This window comes from Theropithecus gelada, chromosome 1, assembly GCF_003255815.1.
Source record: "Theropithecus gelada isolate Dixy chromosome 1, Tgel_1.0, whole genome shotgun sequence".
Classification (NCBI taxonomy): Eukaryota; Metazoa; Chordata; class Mammalia; order Primates; family Cercopithecidae; genus Theropithecus; species Theropithecus gelada.
Window position 1 is genome coordinate 80,431,096 of NC_037668.1, and position 19,930 is coordinate 80,451,025.

The following is a 19,930-nucleotide window of genomic DNA, read 5'->3' on the forward strand; positions in this document are numbered from 1 at the left end:
TTGAGTAGGTATCTTTCCAAAGGAGACAGAAAAATGCACCCACAATAGGCACATGAAGAGATGCTCAACATCTTATTAATCATTAGGGAAATGCAAATCAAACCCGCAATGAGGTAGTGAGGTAGTGTGGGTGAAGTGTCACCCACTAGATGATGGTCAGGATGTAGAGAAACTGGAACCTTCCATACATTGCCACTGGCAATGTAAAATGGTACAACTTTGGAAAACAGTTTGGCAGTTCCTCAGAAAGTTAAACATAAGTTTATCAAAACACCCAGCAATTACAATCTGGGTATATACCTAAGAGAAATGAAAATGTATATCCACACAGAAACTCTTAACGATGTTCACAGCAGCACTATTCCTTATAGGTAAAAAGTGGAAATAACCCAAATGTCCATCAAATGATGAATGGTTAAACAAAACGTGGTATCTCCATAGAAGGTAATACTATTCAGCCAGAAAAAGGCTAATACATGCTACACTATGGCCAACCTTGAAAACATTAAGTTCAGTGAGAGAAGCCAGGCACAAAAAGCCACATACTGTGTGATTCCTTGTATGTGTAAAGTCCATAATTTCTAGAGACGTAGCTTAGTGGTTGCCAAAGGCTTGAAGGAGGAAGGAATGGGGAGTGATTAATGGGAACTGGGTTTCATTATGGTATAAAAATATTCCAAAATTAAATAGTGATGGTTACACAACCTTATAAATACACTAAAAGCCACTGAACTGTATCTTTTAAAAGTGTGAATTTTATGGTATTGTAAATTATATCTCAAAGAAAAAAGGGAAAAAAATAATACACTATTACACATTACATTAGCCATCAAAGCAATAAAGTCTTCACATGTCACTCCAGACCAGAGAATAAGGGAAAAGTCAAATTGTGTCTTAATATTACCATGAAAACAGTTTGACTCAGAGACACCCCTCTCCAAAAGGTCCCCAAACATAGTTTGAATACCACTGGCCTAAACTAACACTCAGCACATGACTAGCACTTAATGATTGGTCAATTAAATTATTTAAACTACAGTGGTGTTAAATATTTAATTTAATAATTATATTATTAAACTACACATTGACAAAATGCAATCAGGTTTAGTTATTTTTTATAATTCATACTTTGCATACTTGCAAAATATTTTTGACAACCTATGTAACTACAGAATTTAACACTCTCTGAACACAAAACTTTGACACCCTAAGCTTAAAGGTACAACACAGTATAGTGGCGAAGAGCTGTGACTCTAGACTCAGACACTTTGAGCTCAAATCCTGACTGCAGCAAACTAGCTATGAGATATTGTCCAAGGTACTCAACCCTTCTACATGGACTTTCCCCATCTGTAAATGAGAATACTATAAAAAAGGTTGTTTTGAGGAATAAGTTAACACTTTAAAGATCTTGAGAAAGAAATTAGCTTGTAGTAACCATGCAATAAGTTATCTATTATCATGGTAAATCAAATACCCACTTAAAGCAATCAGATTGTTGTGTGATTAACAAACATACCTATTTCTTTTTGAAAGTACAAGATGACTTATGTAAAGATTAGGACTTTGCCCATCTATAGTGGTGAACATCAAACTTGAATGAATAGCTTCTGCCTCCTTCCAGCTCATGCTCTTCAATGCCTTAAGCTACTGTTTTCTAGTGCTAAACTGGAAAACAGTCAACTAATCCAAGCCAACAAGTGAAAAAACTTCCTAAGTAGTATAACAAGGTGATTTCCCCCAGAGGTGTTTTCATCTCAAAAGAATTTTCTAAAAAATTAAAAGTTATTGGACTGTAAGATTTGGATCACAGAATCCTCAAGATAAAAGTCTAGAATACAGGGAGAAGAGAGAAGAGTGGTATGGAAAAGAAGGCCTGCCTATCCACTAAAAACAGGTAAACTCTGTTAGCAAGAAAGCCAAGGAGAAAAGAAATACAAAACTAGGAGTCAGAAAACATACTTCTAATCACAGCTCAACCACTATCTCACTTGGTGATCTCACAAGATAAAAATTCAAATACCTTAATATAACATAAATGGTCCCTCACAATTTGCTACTTCCTATCATTTATCTCACCATTCTATCCATATCAATTCCTACCACACTGAATTTCTCACTCTCCCTCACTCCCCAAGGCTTATTACAATTTATCATCTTTGCATGTTATTCCCTAGGTCTGGAATGATCTCCAACCTCCAATCCATCCTCCTCTCCACCTAGCAAACTCCTACTCACCCTTCAAGAGCCAGTTTCTTCCCTCTCAACTCCCACAATCTAGTGTGTTGTAATTTACTGTATTATATGTAGACTGAGACAAATGCAAATGTTTGATGAATGTTTAAATGAATGAATGAATGAGCAACATTAGGCAGTTTCCGATTCTAAATAATTGAGAAAATAATACACCTGAAAAGCAACATCACATATACATTGTATTAGGAAGACAGATGTGCTTTGAAATCTAATTCTGTGATCTTCAGCAAATCACTAACCTGTGGGAGTCAAAAGTTCCTCTCCTATAAACAGGTTTCAAAGGGTTGTTACACCAAACAAGTGAAAAAAAAAATGCATAAACAGTGTCTAGCACAGTGCCTGGGACAAAATAGGCAATCTAAAAAATTTTGGTTCCCTTCTCTCTCCCTCTTCAACTCATAATTATAGATATCCAATGACATGATTTGACATAAAAAGAATTTGAACATAAGACACCACACAAATCTCTCAAGGGGAAAAAAAATCCTAACATTAATCTTTGCATTTATATACCCTTTCCTCTCTTTGGGTCTGTAAGAAATACTCTGGAAGAAAAGTCAGAACCTGCTTTTTCAGAGTGTATGGTTTATTTGAATACAGTCTGTACATAATAAAAGATTTAAAAAAGGAAATAAATACTCTGCAGAAATGCTGGTTTTTAAACATTTCCCCAAATTATGTAATTATTTAGGATTCTAGAATTAAAACAATTCAGTTAGTACCATGTAAACAACTCTAATTGCTCTAAGAAAAAGTCTACCTATCCTGTTTTAAACTATGGTGTCCCTTTCCTTTGTCTTTTTTAGGTCTTTCCAGAATTGTTCTTTTTTAGAACATATTTCTATACTGCAGCAGTGGCTTTAACTGAATGTAATATTTTTTAACCAATTCAAGTATTTGTAATTTATTTGAAAAAGGAACACATCTCATTGAGTTCTGTTTTATCGAACAAAACGTTCTGACATCAACATTAACAGGTAAGTACTGCCTTTTTTTTTTTTTTTTTTTTTTTTTTTTTTTTTTTAAAAAAAAGGCAGGGTCTTACTCTGTCACCCAGGCTGGAGTACAGTGGCGCAACTGTGCCTCACTGCAACCTTGAACTCTGGGGCTCAGGCAATCCTCCCACCTCAGCTTCTGCCATTACAGCTAATTTGTTTTATATTTTGGCAGCGACAAAGTCTCACTATGTTGCTCAGGCTGATATCAAACTCCTACACTCAAGCAATCCTCTCGCCTCCACTTCCCAAAGTGCTGATATTACAGGCGTGAGCCACCTGGCCAAGCCCTACAGGTAAGTGTTGGTTATTTTGTTTCTCTGAAACTGGAAACTTTCTACAGTAAATAAATTCAAACACCTTTCTTGACCAACAGATCCTGACTTGACATTCTGCAGAGAATACAACATAATTAATGGTACTTATTTTGTATGTCAAGGTAACTTTGAGGTTAAAAAAATGCTAATTACTCTAAAATGAATCTGCTGAAAACAATAAAAACTATCTTTAAACAGCTCTTTGTTAATCAGAGAAATTTGTAATTATATATTTTGATTCTAAAAAGTCTAAAAATAAAATGTAGACACTGTACTGTTCTAGTTCCAGCAACTAAAAATAAATGTAATTTTAGGTGTCACTTAGAATTTATAAAATTGAACTAAACTTACATGTACAATATCTTGTTAATTTATCGGTACTACTAACAACTTGGCCTATGACAATGAAAATACTTTAAATTTCCTTTCTGTATTTAAATGTTTGCTGAATTTAAAACATCAAATGTCATTAACTTTCACTTCCATTTCTGAATTATTTTAAGAAAACTTCATTTTTCATTTTCCACACTAGCCAAGTGAAAAACTGCAAGCAGTAGGAAAATTTATCTAAGAGTTTTAAAAGTTTCTTTTGTTTATATTAAATATAAATATTTTTAAAGCATAAAACGACTTAAAATTCTTATCCTCCCCAAAGTATATGGTTTCTAAGAAGCACTCTTTAAAAATTTGTTTATAGAAGCAACACAGCACACTAGACACTAAAGAGTTACCTTAAGCACAGCTTTTTAAGCGAATCAATATTTCATAATTTTACAAGTTGTGACTAATCAGTACTACGATGCAGTGTAGTGACATGAGTTCTGAGCCTAAAGAAAATTTCAGCGCGCAGACACACACACACGTACACACACACGAAGTCGGCTTTGCTTTTTAAACCACCCCACAATTCAACACCTCTGTGTGGCATTCTCTCTAAATCATCATATCCGGCTGGGATTATCCAATTTTATTAGCTAACAGTTCTCATTACTTTAAAAACAGAAACAGGATATGTTCTGTTTCATCAAGTGCTACAAACATTTCGCTGCTATAAGACTGGAGGGAAAAAAACCTTTGGAAATAAAAGCTAATCTGATTCACTCGAGCTAATTACTAAATGCATGCCAACAATACACAATTCCAATTGCATTTCTGGACACAATTTAAGATCACGATAAGGCAGGTCAAATGGGTAAGGAACTACTTTTATCAAAATGAAGAAGCAGATATACGGAATCTAAGATCTCACGCAAAATTCATCTAAGACTTGGTAATCTTCTGAAAAGAAAATGTGTAATCAACGTCGTTAATACAACAGTAATTCATCCCATTCAAGTACTAGAAATCCCGCTGATGTGCTGCTTCCTTCAGGTCTAAACATCTCATTCTTTCGCAATCCAGATACCAACAGGAGTCTGAAACACTTCGCAGAGGCGTGCAACACACTAGGAGAGCGCTGTCTGTTTACAAATACGAATCTCAGTTACCCACGTCAAAACCGCGCATTACCACCTTTCGACTGGGGGGCGGGGGAGAGAGAAGGCGGGCGAGCAAGAAACGAAATCCACACAGACACCTCTGCCTTCTCCCTACAAGGATGAGCCCGGGGAAACATTCAGTATGTATTCTATGCGTGTATACATTCATATACATTATGTAGTCCCCTATGTCTAAGCAAGGATGAAAGAAAAAGGTACACATGACAGGGAATCGTAACTGGACCCAAGAGAAATGTTCAAACCAATTCCGTTAACTCAAAATCCGCCTCGCTGGTCTACAACAGGTTTCGGTCCGGGACCCGGAGCCCCAGCCAGTGTGGAGTTCGTCCCCAAAGCGCCCCAATGCCCTCCTCAGGCCGCCCAGGCCGCCGTCCCTACCTCCCTTATCTCAGTCTTCCCCTGGGACACCCGAAGCCCGTTCCAGCAAAGAAAGAAGTGTCAGGCCCCAAGGGGACGGCTGAGACACTCTCAGGCCAGGCCCCCGACACCTGCGAAGCGCGGCACCCGGGAGGGCGAACCGGGGGCCGCCCGGCCTTCCCGAGCACACCCCCTCGGCAGCCGGCGCTGCCCCGCGGCCGGAACCTCGTACCTGCGAGGCCCGCGAGCTACAGGCGCGCGCGACGCCTCCTCATCTCAGTGGCTCCCGCTCTCCCTCCGCCTCCTGCTGCCGCCGCCGTCGCCGCTGCCACCGCTGGAGGCCGGGACACGACGAGCTCAGGACTCCACCGCCATGTCCGCCGCGCCGCGAACTGCATTGTGGGGGGGAAGGGATGGGGAGGGGGAGGAGGAGGGAGAGGGAGAGGGAGAGAAAGAGGAGGACCCGCTGAGGGGAGGGGGCGAGGGAGAGGGGTAGCCGGAGGAGAGGGGGAGGGGAGAGGACAGAGCCTGGAATGGGGTCCCGGCCCGGCAGAGGAGGAGCTACGCGCAGAGGAAGGGGTTCAGGAGTGCCCCCTCCCTTCGTTCGGGGGGCCCCGCAGGCGCCGTTTACACCGGGGCGGGGGAGGGGGAAACAGCACTGGGGGGAGGGGGCTCGCGGTGGCCGCGAAGAAACAATGGGGAGAAGGCCGAGGTACGAGGATCGCGCACTCACACCCACGCGGAGGGAAGGGAGCGCGCGCGAGATACTCGTTAGCTCGCGAGGAGGGGGCGGGCCGCTGGCGGAAGGGAGGAGGGAGCCACCCGGGGCTCGCGGGCAGGGGCGGGGCCCCCGAGCGGAGGTCGCGAGGTCCCGCAGCCCGCCTGGGCGCCGCGGGGGAGCCGCGCTGATTCGCCTGCTTGCTGGAGGGGGTGGGGGTGGCGAGCACCCTAGTGCCGCCCCAGTCTGGTTCCTGGCCTCTGCCGAGGCCCCCGAGCTGGAAGTGGAGATCGAGAGCCGCCTCGGCGCCTCGCTCCCAAGGCTGTCCCCCCGGGGAGGAAGGCCGGCCTGGAATGGGTATCCTCTGGCCTGGCACTCTTACTGGGCCCGGCCCGAGCCTCGGTGGACCCTCGGAAGCCCGAGCGGGCTTCGGAGCAGCGGCAGGGAGCTGGACAGAGGAAGCCGCCGGGGTCGACCCCCACCCACTCACCACGGCCTCCAGCCCACCACAGCTGGACCTTTTTTCCTTTTAAAAGGCAGTCAGTTCAGGAATTTCTCGAAAGAGAAATCTCGGGAGCAGTCCCTCTCCCACCCTCAAAAGAGGTTTTAGAAATCATTTCTTTAGCTGCAGGCGGGCATAAAACCAACTACCATCAATGGGTCCCCTCCTCCCCTTGCTTTTAACGTATTACATTCCTCTACATAATTATTTAAAGTCACGGGCAGAACGAACTTAAGGCTTTGTTAGTTTTGTTTTTTTGTTGTTTTTTTTTAAGACCCCAGCCTCAGAGATTATTTAGCCAACCTCTGACCTCAAAGCTGGACAAAGCACACAACCTCTGTGCTCGGTGCCCAGTCCTTTGAGTTTGACACATGCTAGGCAGGAAAAAGGTATGACAAGAGTGGACGCAGGGGTGAAGGGAAGATGTTAAATCTTAAGTATTTACAAGATAGTGCCTTATAAATTTTCTTATAATGTGACTCAGGCTGGAACTGGTTAGAGGTTACAGAGGGACGCTCCACTTCATGATAGCCCTGTGAGATGCGTACTGTTGCTCCCATTTACAGATGAAAAAACTAGGATTCAGAGTTAGTGCATTTTACCCCGATCTGGCTGATGCTACAAGACCCGGGTATAATGGATAAAGGACTGGATTTCAAGTCAACAGAGCCCTACTGGTTTCGGCGTTTATCAACATTATGCCTTTGAGCAAATGTACCCTCCGAGTTTCCACATCTGCAAATTCTTAATCTGTATCCCTGCTTCGCTTGACTAGCCTAGAAACAAAGAAAAAAATCCCTACTTCACCAGGCTGAAAGCCTAAAGTCTATAGAGACACTAAGAAGATACCGACATGCCCTTCAATTCAGTGATATCAGTGTCCTTAGAACAAGTTCAATTGAGTAAATATTTCCTGATTACTTAAGAGCAAAGCGTTGTTAGGTGCCTAGGGAAACAGACAAATCATTGATTCCTGTCTCCAAAAAGTTCACCGTTGAGCAAGCGGGTGAGCTACAATAAAAGCAACAGGTCTTATTAACAAAGGGCTGGGCAAATCCAGAGGAGAGTGTGATAAATTCCACTTCGCTGAGACTTCAGTGGAAGAACTAGAAGCTGGACCTTGAAGATTTGCTTGCTGTGTGCCAGACACATGTCGATTCAGAGGACAGCATTGAGTCTGGAGTGTGCAGAAGATAATGAGTCTGCAAAGGAAAGCTGGGGCCAGACTGAAAATTTCAGTGCCTCTCTGCCCTTATCCCCTCCAGATAACTCTCTTCTACTATCTTGTTTATTCCCCAAGACCCATCTCAACCTCTACCTTCTTTATTAAATCTTCCTGATTACCACCCCTCCTCTGCACTCCACTGAATGTGATCCCTCCATTCTCTGAATTCTGTGACCCCAATAGATTGTACACTTGAGCACAGATACTTACAAGGTATTCCTTACGATACCTACATAATTGACAAGTTGAAAATTTGGGCAACTATAATTTTGTTTATCACAGCTAGAGCAAGTATGGTTCTGACACAAAGAATAAGGAAATTTATGGAGTATAAGGTGTAATTCATGCCCAGGGTCATACAGTAAGTCACAGGCTGGACTAGAATACCAGCCCTGTATTCTTTCCATTGAACCACAGGTTTCTGAGATATAAATTGGTAAATGTCTGATCTCTATGTAAAAATACTCTGAGGACTTGTACTTTCAAGGGAAATGTCATGATTGTGGTTAAGCCTCCAGTCTGGAAGTTCTGAAAACTTAGTTTCATCCAAACCCGGGTGAAAATAACTTGCAGCAAAAATCTTATTTCATTATATCTCATGAGGAATATAATTACTCAGTGGATCAATATTCATATTGTTGTCTTCCTAGGTGAATAAGAAAACTTAGTAAAAAACTAATCATATTGAATGAAAAGGTGACTTGGTAAGTAAAATTATAAGAAGAAAGGTGCCTAGTTCCAGCACTTTGGGAGGCCGAGGCGGGCAGATCACTTGAGGTCAGGAGTTCAAGACCAGCGTGGCCAACATGGTGAAACCCCGTCTCTACTAAAAATACGAAAATTAGCCAGGCATGGTGGTGGGTGCCTGTAATCCCAGCTACTCACTCGGGAGGTTGAGACAGGAGAATCTCTTGAACCCGGGAGGCAGAGGTTGCAGTGAGCTGAGATCATGCATCTGCACTCCAGTCTGGGTGACAGAGCAGGACTCCATTTCAAAAAAAAAGAAAGGTACCTAAGTCTGTTCAAACCAAGTTCTGCTGTTTGATCATAAAGGGCCCTGTATGCCATTAGAAAAAAAGCAGGCTTTATATTGTAGTTATTGGGGAATCACTGATCACTTGTAAACAAGAGAGAAATACAATCAGACCTGCTAAGCTGTTTCTCTGAGCCCCGTTTTTTTTTTTCCTGTGTACTCGATTTCTCCAAGGAGAAAGACTATAGACCCTGGGTCATAATGATCTCTAGTGAAAAACAGTGCATCACCCCCATGATGTGGTCCTAACCAAAAGTCTCCTTTACCTTTGTATTTTCAGCACCCAGCGTAATCCTGACACATAGAGAAAGCACTCAGAAATTGCTTGTTGACACTCTTAAGTTGTCTGTAAAGCATAAGATATGGTCAGTGTTTAAAATTTTTGTGATTCTTTTTTTTTTTTTTTTTTTTTTTTGAGAGGGAGTCTCGCACTGTCGCCCAGGCTGGAGTGCAGTGGCCGGATCTCAGCTCACTGCAAGCTCCGCCTCCCAGGTTTACGCCATTCTCCTGCCTCAGCCTCCCTATAGCTGGGACTACAGGCGCCCGCCACCTCGCCCGGCTATTTTTTTTGTATTTTTTAGTAGAGACGGGGTTTCACTGTGTTAGCCAGGATGGTCTCGATCTCCTGACCTCGTGATCCGCCCGTCTCGGCCTCCCAAAGTGCTGGGATTACAGGCTTGAGCCACCGCGCCCGGCCAAATTTTTGTGATTCTTGCAAAGATCATGACAATACCAAAGCTCTTAAGGTATGTGCTCACCTCAAGATAGTGTAAAAGATTTACTTCTCTTTGTCTGTTTGCATTCTTAAAAGTCAGTAAGATAAAAATGTGTAAAAATGCCTATTTCATAGTAAATGTTTCACAAAAATGAATTCCCTTTCTTCTTAAAATTTAGTTTCTTCTCATCTGCCCCATTTGGATTTCATGTGCCCTTAGACTCACACTAGCACATGTGTGTGCTTGCTACCTGTTGATTCCATTTCATCTGTCCTGAGGATTCTATGTGTGGAATTTTAAACTACAGCCACACCCTGTAGCTTACTTCACTGAAACATTAGAAACAGTCAGTTTTTCTTGAGGTGGCATTTTTGTAAGTAAGATTTTAGAATTTAAAAGGATATTAGTGTTCATAAAGTTAGAAATATCAAGAACATATATACATGGCAGAAGATGATGCTATAAAGTTAGACTAGACCACATCATTTTTTAAAAAGCAAGGTTTTATTCTGAAGTTAATGGGCAATCACGGAACATCTGTAAACAAGAAGAGAGATGTTCAGACTTGCCTTATAGAGCAGGTGTTCATCTGACTTCTGTTTGTACATTCGTAGCTATAGAGAGCTCATTCCTTACCAAATCTGCCTATTCTAGGAAATAGAAGTACTTCCTCAACAGAGCTGAACTTTTCTTTCTGTGATACATATTTGTTGGTAATCCTGGCCTCAGGAGTAACATCAGCCTTCTTTATACATAAAAACGAGGGAGCTAGGCATGATGGCTCACACCTGTAATCCCAGCAATTTGGGAGGCTGAAGCAAGAGGATCAAGGCCAGGAGCTTGAGACCAGCCTGGGCAACATGGTGAGACCCATCTTAAAAAAAAATAAAATTTGTGAGCACTGTGGCTCACACCTGTAATCACAGCACTTTGAGAGGCCAAAGCAGTTGGATCACTTGGCAATCAGGAGTTTGAGACCAGCGTGGCAAACATGGTAAAATTCCATCTCGACTAAAAAATACAGAAGTTAGCTGGGCATAGCACAATGCTATAGTCCTGGCTACTCGGGAGGCTGAGGCAGGAGAATCACTTGAACCCGGGAGGCGGAGGTTGCAATGGGCCAAGATCAAGCCACTGCCCTGCAGCCTGGATGACAGAGGGAGACTCTATCTCAAAAAATTAATTAATTAAAAATTTAACCAGAAATGGTGGTGCATGTCTGTAGTCCTAGCTACTTGAGAGACTGAGTTGGGAGAATCACTTGAGCCCAGGGGGCCAAGGCTTCAGTGACTTATGAATGTGCCTCTGCACTCCAGGGCGGGTAACAGAGTGAGACCCTGACTCTTAAATGTAGAAAGAAAGAAAAGGGTGTGAGCCAGATGAACTGGGGCGGGAAAGGAGTCTAAAAGTTCATAATTCTTTATTTTATTTTATTTTATTCTTTTGAGATGGAATCTTGCTCTGTTGCCCAGGCTGGAGTGCAGTGGCACAATCTCGGCTCACTGCAACCTCTGCCTCCCAGGTTCAAGCGGTTCTCCTGCCTCAGTCTCCTGAGTAGCTGGGACTACAAGTGCACACTACCATGCCCAGGTAATTTTTGTATTTTTAGTAGAGACAGGGTTTCACTATGTTGGCCAGGCTGGTCTCAAACTCTTCATTTTAGGTGATCTGCCCTCCTCAGCCTCCCAAAGTGCTGGGATTACAGGTGTGAACCACTTCACCTGGCCAATTCTTTTTTATTTTTTTTGAGACAGGGTCTCACTCTGTCACCCAAGCTGGAGTGCAGTGGGATGATCACAGTTTATTACACCCTTCACCTCCTGGGCTTAAGCCATCCTCCCACCTCAGCCTCCTGAGTGGCTGGGGCTACAGGCACACACCACCATGCCTGGCTAATTTTTTATTTTTTGTAGAGGTGGGGCGGTCTCACCATGTTGCCCAGACTGGTCTCAAACCCCTGGGCTCAAGTGATCCTTCAACCACAGCCTCCCACAGTGCTGGGATTACAGGTATAAGCCACCACACCTGGCTCTAAAAATCTATAATTCTGACATGAACTTTCTTTAAGGCAGCTAATTTACCTCCCTCGAAGTCAAATCTCTCTCCTTTTTCTCTGAAACAAAAATGAGATCCAACTCGATTCTAAACAATCTCCCTCTGACCAATTCTAATGTATTAGAACAGTCTGCACTCTGATGCACCTTTGTGCCCTACAAAATGTAATGCCCTCTCTCTGGAAATAAATCCCCACATATATGGTCAAATGATTTTCAACAAGGATGCCAAGACCATTCAATGGATAAGACACAGTCTTTTCAGTAAATGGTGCTGGGAGAATGGAATACCCAAATGCAAAAGAATGAGCTTGGGCCCTGACCTTACATGATACACAGAAATTAACTGAAATGGATCATAAGACCTAAAACTATAAAACTCCTAGAATAAAACATAGGGCAAGAGCTTCACAACATTGGATTTGGCAATGATTTCATGGATATGACACCAAAGGCACAGGCAACAAAAGAAAAACAAATTGGACTGTATGAAAATGTAAAACGTTTGTTTGTCAAAAGACACTATCAGAACTGGGGGCACTGCGTGAACCTGTAGTCACCGCTACTCATGAGGCTGAGGTGAGAGTATGGCTTGAGTCTAGGAATCAGACTGGGCAACACAGCAAGACTTATCTAGAAAAGAAGTGAGGAAGGGAGAGAAAGGAAAGAAGAAAAGAAAAAACAAAGATATGATCAACAGAGTAAAAAGGCAACCTGCAGGATGGGAGAAAATATTTGTAACTCAGCAACCAAAAAAACTCAATTGAAAAATGTGTAAATAACTTGAACAGATATTTCTCCAAAGAAGATATAAGATATCATCACTAATCATAAAGGAAATGTAAGTCAAAACTGCAATGAGATCCCACTTCACACCCATTAGGATGGCTATTAAAAGAAAAAGTTGAAGACCAGCCTGGGCAAGACAGGGAGACCCCGTCTCTACCAAAACACAGAAAATAACAAGAGTTGGTATGAATGTGGAGAAATTGGAACCTTTGTACACTCATGGTGGAAATGTAAAATGATACAGTCACTGTGGAAAACAGTATAGTGGTTCCTCCAAATGTTAAAAATAGAATTACCAGCTGGGTGTGGTGGCTCACACCTGTAATCCCAGCATTTTGGGAGGACAAGGCAGGCAGGCAGATCGCTCAAGGTCAAGAGTTTGAGACCAGCCTGGCAAACATGGTGAAACCCTGTCTTTACTAATAATACAAAAATTAGCCGGGTGTGGTGGCATGTGACTGTAGTCCTAGCTACTTGGGAGGCTGGCGCATGAGAATCACTTGAACCTGGGAGGTGGAGGTTGCAGTGAGCCCAGATTGCACCACTGCACTCCAGCCTGGGTGAAAGAGTGAGACTCTGTCTTTAAAAAAAAAAAAAAAGACTTACCATGCAATCCAGCAATTTCACTTCTGGGTATATACCCAAAATAATTGAAAGCATGGTCTCAAAGAGATATGTGTACATCCGTGTTCATAGGAGAATTATTCACAATAGCTAAAACGTGGAAACAATCCCAAGTGTCCATTGGTGTATGAATGGATAAACAAAATGTGGTATATCCACATATTCAGCCTTAAAAAGGAAGGAAATTCTGCAATATGCCACAATGTGGATGAACGTTGGGGATGTTATGGTAAGTGAAATAAGCCAATCACAAAAATATATATACTGTATGATTCCACTTTTATTAGGTGATTAGAGCAGTCAAAATCATAGACACATTCCATCCTGGCTAACCCGGTGAAACCCCATCTCTACTAAAAAATACAAAAAACTAGCCGGGTGAGGTGGCGGGCGCCTGTAGTCCCAGCTACTCGGGAGGCTGAGGCAGGAGAATGGCGTAAACCCGGGAGGCGGAGCTTGCAGTGAGCTGAGATCCGGCCACTGCACTCCAGCCTGGGCAACAGAGCAAGACTCCGTCTCCAAAAAAAAAAAAAAAATCATAGACACAGAAAGTAGGATGGTAGTTGCCAGAGGCTGTGGGGAGGGGAGACTAAGGAGTTATCATTTAATTGGCATAGAGTTTCAGTTTTATCAGATGAAGAAAGTGGGGTGGGTGCAGTGGTTCATGCCTATAATCCCAGCACTTTGGGAGGCTGACACAGGTGGGTCTCTTGAGGCCAGGAGTTCAAGACCAGCCTGGGTAACATAGTAAAACCCCATCTCTACAAAAAAATTTTTAAAAATAAGCCAGTCACGCTGGCATGCACCTGTAGTCCCAGCTACTTGGGAGGCTGAGGCACATGAATCCCTTGAGCCCAGGAGTTGAGGCTGCAGTGAGCTCTGACTGTGCCACTGAACTCCAGCCTGTATGACAGAGCAAGACCCTGCCTCTAAAAAAAATCATTTTAAAAAATCCTGGAGATAGATGATGGTGATGGTTGCACCATAATATGGATATAGTTGACATCACTGAACTGTACACTTTAAAATGATTAATGTAGTAATTTTTTTTTTTTTTTTTTTTTGAGACAGAGTTACACTCGTCGCCTAGGCTGGAGTGCAATGGCGCGATCTCGGCTCACTGCAACCTCCGCCTCCTGGGTTCAAGCGATTCTCCTGCCTAAGTAGCTGGGATTACAGGCATGTGCCACCACATCCGGCTAGTTTTGTATTTTTAGCAGAGATGGGGTTTTACCATGTTGGCCAGGCTGGTCTTGAACTCCTGACCTCAGGTGATCTGCCTACCTCAGCCTCTCAAAGTGCTGGGATTACAGGCGTGAGCCACTGCATCTGGCCAACATAGTAAATTGTATATTATGTGTATTTCTACCACTTTTTTTTGAGGCAGGGTATTGGTCTGTCATCCAGACAGAGGCACAACCACAGCTCACTGTAGCCTCGATCTCCCAGCCTCCAGCCATCCTCTCACCTCAATTTTTTAATTTTTTGGAGAGAAGACAAGGTCTCACTATGTTGTCCAGGTTGGTCTTGAACTTCTGGGCTCAAGCAATCCTCTGGCCTCAGCCTCCCAAAGTGCTGGGATTACAGGCATGAGCCACTGCACCTGGCCCTTATCACAATTTTTTAAATGAGAGGAAACTGTTATGCAGTCTGATAGAGTTCTGGAGCTATAAAGTTCTATCCCTTCAAGGATCTCTCAGAAGTGTAAACAGATAATAATATAATTGCCACAATAAGGATATGTTTAAAGTATTATGAGTACACAAATGAGAGATCATTGATTTTGCGGGGGAGAGAATAACTTTAGTAGTGAAAGAATGATCAACAAAAATTTGGGGCCTAGTGCAATGGCTCCTACCTGTAATCCTAGCACTTTGGAAGGCCAAGGCCAGGGCAGATCACTGGAGTCCAGGAGTTCGAGACCAGCCTGGGCAACATGGCGAAACCCCATCTCTACTAAAAATACAAAAAATTAGCCAGGCACATAGTGGCATGTGCCTGTGGTCCCAGCTACTCAGGAGGCTGAGGTGGGAGGATCGTCTGAACCCAGGATGGAGAGGTTGCAGTGAGCCAAGATGGTACCACTGCACTCCAGCCTGGGTGACAGAGTGAGACCCTGTCTCCAAAAAAAAGATAGTAAAAGACATTTGAGTCTTGAAGGGTGAGTGGACTTAGCCAGGTAGAGGAAACAGCATTCAAGACACAGAAGAGAAAAGGGGCAAGGCACAATTTGGGAACCTGCGGATAGTTGGCATCTGGGGGTGGGGGGACAAGGTATAGGAAATGGTACTGAGGAGATGAGCAGGGCAAGATCATGAGGCCAGTAATACACTTATGCTTAACTGAAAAGGTAGTCCTTCAAGGATAATGATGTAGTTATATTTGAATATTTAAAATATCCTGTTTTCTTCTGGAGAGGAAACAGCAGTGTGTGGAAAAGAATAAAAGAGCCAAACTGAAAGCGGGAGAAACAGTAAGGGATTATTGCGGAAAATCAGGTGAGAGATTATATAAATAGAAGCAGTAGGCCAGCACGGTGGCTCACACCTGTAATCCTAGCACTTTGGGAGGCCGAGGTGGGTGGATCACTTGAGCTCAGGAGTTGGAGACCAGCCTGGCCAACATGGTGAAACCCCATCTCCACTAAAAATACAAAATTAGCCAGTCATGGTGGTGTGCACCTGTAATCCCAGCTACTCGGGAGCCTGTGGCACAAGAATCACTTGAACTCAGGAGGCAGAAGTTGCAGTGAGCTGAGGTCACGCCACTGCACTGAAAACAAACAAACCAAAAAAAAGAAGCAGTAGGAATGGAAAAAGGGGCAGATTAGAGAGATATTAGTGATAGAATCAGTTAAGACAAATAATTTATTAAATGTGTTGCGGGTAGTGGAGATGAAGGTTTTCATGTAGAAGAGGTCATTCTCCAGGGAGATTTCACTAGTACCAGCTAGTTGTTTCAATTCTGAGCAGCCAGTAGTGGCTGCTGGTGTGCAGTTTAGAAAAAGAGCCTAAAGCCCAACCTAAGCACAACAAGAAAAACTAGTGAATTAGTAATGTCCACAATGGATGCAGAATAGGAGAGCACTGACACATGACAAATGCTTAACACTCCTACTCTCAGGCAGGGGAAACTTAAGAAGGTACTGTGTTTTGATGAATACATATGATGTGTTTCCATTTTTTGAAATTCCAGAACAGGAAAAATTAATCTTTGTTGATAGAAGTCAGAATAGTGGTTATCTCTGTGGAGGTATAGATATGGACAGGAAAAGATATGGGAACCTTCTAGAGAGTTGGAAATTAACTAGATCTTACTGAGTCATGGTCACACATGTGTATACTTATGTGAACATCCATTGAGTTATACTCTTAAATTTTATACTCCTCACTGTACAAATGTTTTATGTCAATAAAAAAGTGAAAAATGGGCCAGACATGGTGGCTCACGCCTGTAATCCCAGCACTTTGAGAGGCTGAGGCAGATGGATCACTTGAGGTCAGGAGTTTGACACCAGCCTGGCCAACAAGGTGAAACTCCGTCTCTACTAAAAATACAAAAATAAGCCAGGCGTAGTGGCGCAGGCCTGTAGTCTAAGCTACTTGAGAGGCTGAGGCAGGTGGATCACTTGAGGTCAGGGGTTTAACACCAGCCTGGCCAACACGGTGAAACTCCGTCTCTACTAAAAATACAAAAATTAGCCAGGTGTAGTGGTGCAGGCCTGTAGTCTAAGCTACTTGAGAGGCTGAGGCAGGAGAATTGCTTCAATCCAGGAACCAGAGGTTGCAGTGAGCCAAGATCACGCCACTGCACTCCAGCCTGGGCAACAGAGAGAGACCTCATCTAAAAAAAAAAAGTGAAAAATGTTAATAGTTAATACATGTTAAACATATAATAAATGTTTAAGGAATGGCAAGTAATCTGATATCACATATAGAGAGGAAGAAAAAAATGGTTTGCAGAAAACTGGGAGATAAAGTTGGAGAGATGGAATGACAATAGATTGTAAAAGGGCCTATGCAGTGGCTCACACCTGTAATCCCAGCACTTTGGAAGGCTGAGGTGGGCAGATCACCTGAGGTCAGGAGTTCGAGACCAGCCTGGCCAACATGGTGAAACCCTGTCTCTACTAAAAATACAAAAATTAGCTGAGTGTCGTGGTGGGTGCCTGTAATCCCAGCTACTCAGGAGGCTGAGGCAGGAGAATTACTTGAACCCAGGAGGCGGAGGTACAGTGAGCTGAGATCACGCCATTGCACTGCAGCCTCAGTGACAGAGCAAGACTCAGTCGCAAAAAAAAAAAAAAAGGTCTTGGGAGCCCTATTAAGTCACTTGGACTTTGGACTTGATCCTGCAAACATTCGGGGGAGCATCCAAAGTTTTGAAGTAGGGGAAATATGTGCTTGTATCTCTGTTTTGGAAAGTAAACTGGAGGCAGTGCAGAGTCGGCTTTGAAGGGAGGAAGATGGAGAACAGATTCTCTGACCCAGATAGGATCTCAAACCCCATATCTTGTTGGCTAGAGGAATATCAGTTTTATATTAATCCTTGGAAATCATGAAAGGGAAGAGAATTTAATAGTTACCTATGAAAGCACTTGATGAGTAACTTCAGTAAACTTCAAATCTTTTTATTTAAAATAACATAACTGCCCGGGCACGGTGGCTAACACCTGTAATCCCAGCACTTGGGGAGGTCGAGGTGGGCGGATCATGAGGTCAGGAGATCAAGACCATCCTGGCTAACACGGTGAAACCCCGTCTCTACTAAAAATTCGAAAAATTAGCCCGGTGTGGTGGCGGGCGCCTGTAGTCCCAGCTACTCGGGAGGCTGAGGCAGGAGAATAGTGTGAACCCGGGAGGCAGAGCTTACAGTGAGCGGAGATTGCACCACTGCACTCCAGCCTGGGCGACAGAGCGAGAATCGTCTCAAAATAAATAAATAAAATAAAATAACCACATTGCAAAATTTTGAACCCATAGAAAAATGACATAAATTACCCACAATCCCACCATAGTACTGTTTGGTATACTGGATTTCCTACCATTCTCTTTTTTCTTTTTAACAGCTCTTCAAGACGAGGCAGCGGCCTATGCTGATAGGAGGGTACCATGGTCTAGGTCAGATCTGGAGAGACATAACCAAAAGTAGTCACTAAGCTTATTTTGGCAGGAGCAAGACAAAATTTAAATAAAAACCAAGTCAGAAATATGTGTCAAAATGAGCAAGCGGGCCAGGCACAGTGGCTTCTGCCTATGATCCCAACACTTTGGGAAGCCAAGGCAGGAGGATTGCTTGAGCCTAGGAGTTTGAGACCAGCTTGGGCAGCATAGCGAGACCCAGTCTCTAAATAAAAATTTAAAAAATTAGCTGGGTGTAGTGGCACACCCCTAGTTTAAGCTACTCCAGAGGCTGAGGCGGGAGGATCACTTGAGCCTAGGAGTTTATTACAGTGAGCTATTATTGCACCACTACACTTCAGTCTGGACCACAAAGTGAGACCCTGTCTCAAGTGGGGAAAAAAAAAAAAGAAGGAGGCAAAGAGCAAAGATACAAAGGTGGAAAAGTTCAAGAGTGCTATAGAAAGGGCCGGGGAAGTAGAGATAATTAATATATACAAAAACATAGAAAGAATGGCTTATACCTAGTATTTGCTAGCACAACAAGGTGACTATAGTCAAAATAATTCAATTGTACATTTAAAAATAACTAAAAGAGTAAAATTGGATTGTTTATAACATAAAGGATAAATACTTGAGGTAATAGATACCCCATTTACCCTATATGATTATTACACATTGCATGCCTGTATCGAAATATTTCAGGTGACTCACAAATATATACCCTTACTATGTACTCACAAAAATTAAAAATTAGTGTTATAGGCTAACCAGGCATGGTAGCATGTGCCTGTAGTCCCAGCTACTCAGGAGACTGAGGCAAGAGGATCCCTTGAACCTAGAAGTTTGAGGCTGCAGTGAGAGTTGTGATTGTGCACTGCACTCCAGCCTGCAGTCTCCAGCAAGACTCCATCTCTAAAAATAAAAAAGAGTGCTATAGGCTGAATGTTGGTGTCCCCCCCAAATTCATATTTTGGAACCTAATACCCAGTGAGATAGTATTAAGAGATGGCGTCTTTTGGGAAGTGATTAAGTCATGAAGGTTTCATCCTCATGAATGGAATTAGTGTCCTTATAAAAGGAGGTGGAAGGAAACTGTCTTGCCCCTTTCACCATGTGAAGGTGCAGCAAGAAAGTGCCATCTTTGAAGGAGAGAGTAAACCTTCTTCAGACACTGAATCCGCTGACACGTTGACCTTGGACTTTATGGCTTCCAGTATTGCTCCAGTGAGCAATACATTTCTATTGTTTATAATACCCAGACTAAGGTATTTTGTTGCAGCAGTTAAACAGACTAAGAGAGAGAGCTATCCATGGCAGATGTTATAGTTTGGCTCTGTGTCCCCACCCAAAACTCACCTCGAATTGTAGTTCCCATAATCCCATGTGTCATGGGAGGGACCCATTGGGAGGTATTTGAATCATGGGGGGCAGTTACCTTCATGCTGTTCTTGTGACAGTGAGTGATTTCTCACAAGATCTGATGGTTTTATAAGGAGCTTTTTCCCCTTTTGCTTGTCACTTCTCCTTGCTGCTGCCATGTGAAGAAGGATTTGCTTACCCTTCCGCCATGACTGTAAGTTTCCTGAGGCCTCCCCAGCCATGCTGAACTGTGAGTCAATTAAACCTCTTTCCTGGCTGGGCACGGTGGCTCACCCCTGTAATCCCAGCACTTTGGGAGGCTGAGGCAGGCAGATCACGAGGTCAGGAGATCGAGACCATCCT

At 43.1% G+C, this 19,930-nt stretch overlaps 1 protein-coding gene across 3 annotated transcripts in view; it reads right to left on the minus strand.

The window, feature by feature from the left end:
• Positions 1-6,064, minus strand: part of TUT4 (terminal uridylyl transferase 4) — a 128,317-nt gene extending 122,253 nt beyond the window's left edge. For all 3 annotated transcript variants that reach the window (XM_025385897.1, XM_025385915.1, XM_025385906.1), the window contains exon 1: positions 5,657-6,064. The gene's annotated coding sequence lies outside the window, so the exon portion shown is untranslated. The remainder of the gene's footprint in view (positions 1-5,656) is intronic.
• Positions 6,065-19,930: the final 13,866 nt, after the last annotated feature.